Source organism: Callorhinus ursinus, unplaced genomic scaffold (genome assembly GCF_003265705.2).
Source record: "Callorhinus ursinus isolate GAN/ISIS: 27379988/994484 unplaced genomic scaffold, GSC_fseal_2.0 scaffold3364, whole genome shotgun sequence".
NCBI classification, from domain to species: domain Eukaryota; kingdom Metazoa; phylum Chordata; class Mammalia; order Carnivora; family Otariidae; genus Callorhinus; species Callorhinus ursinus.
Genome location: NW_027400418.1, coordinates 4,234 through 5,542, shown reverse-complemented (window position 1 = coordinate 5,542; position 1,309 = coordinate 4,234). Strand labels below are relative to the sequence as shown.

Below are 1,309 nucleotides of genomic sequence, written 5' to 3'. Positions count from 1 at the left end.
TTATATCCTGCCACTTTACTGAATTCCTGTATGAGTTCTAGCAGTTTGGGCGTGGAGTCTTTGGGTTTTACACATAAAGTATCATATCATCTGCAAACAGTGAGAGTTTGACTTCTTCTTTGCTGATTTGGATGCCTTTTATTTTTCCTTTTGTTGTCTGATTGCTGTGGCTAGGACTTCTAATACTATGCTGAATAGCAGTGGTGATAGTGGACATCCCTGCCATGTTCCTGATCTTAGGGGGAACGCTCTCAGTTTTTCCCCATCGAGAATAATATTTGCTGTGGGTTTCTCATAGATGGCTTTTATGATATTGAGGTATGTACCCTCTATCCCTATACTCTGAAGAGTTTTGATCAAAAAAGGATGCTGTACTTTGTCAAATGCTTTTTCTACATCTATTGAGAGGATCATATGGTTCTTCATCGCTTCTCAGCCTTTTGGCTAAGATCAAGTATAGTATCTGTTCTTATCTGTTTAGTATCTTGATATTTTTTAAGTGCATGTACATATGAAGACAGAAACTTAGATCACTGAAACAATAGATAATAGATTTTCAGGGGCTTGTTTGCTTCTGTTTTGTTTTTAAATCAAAGATGCTGATTTTTACTTATCTTTTAAGTGCTAACTTTTGTCCTCTGTGATATGTGAATTTAAGACTGTTGGCCATTCATTATCTTGAAATTAGACATAACTGATTAGAAAGCAAAATGTGGGCAATGCAGGGAGAAAGCAGGCTATTAGAAACAGAAAAGAAAAGGGACTTAAATTCCAGTCACTACAACCTGGATGTGAAATTAGAGATATATACTGATATAATCCATCATGGTTTAACCCAGTGACTTGGGACCAGCTCAGAAGAACAAGAATTTGTGGTGGCTGAGCCAGCAGAGTTCTCTTGCTAAAACTCCTCCAAACCCAGTCTTACTAACTCCGTCATTGTGTGTTGTAGAGTAAGGATAGAACATGGGACTCTATTACTGATGCTTTATATGCACTACTCTGCCTGGGGCTTCAATCAGCAAGATTAACCCAGTAGCAGTAGACAAGTGTGAAGCTCTACATGACCAGCCTTTGACAGTAACACTGGGTGCATTGAAAAAGAATGGCACTGGTGCACTATTCAGACACAGATCTTTCTGTGTTTGGCAAAATGGCACAGAAGCAATACCAGATTCTTTTCTAGCATAGCAGATAGGGCAATCTAATGATTACCTGAAAAAAAAAACACTAAATAAAAAGATAAGTGACTATATATATATATACATCCTGCATTAGTGGAACACACCAAAATGGTTCTGTGTATTTA

At 37.6% G+C, this 1,309-nt stretch overlaps 1 pseudogene; it reads left to right on the top strand.

Moving 5' to 3' along the window:
* The first annotated feature begins 424 nt into the window (after positions 1–424).
* LOC112818823 (U2 spliceosomal RNA) lies at positions 425–528 on the top strand (annotated as a pseudogene).
* Positions 529–1,309: the final 781 nt, after the last annotated feature.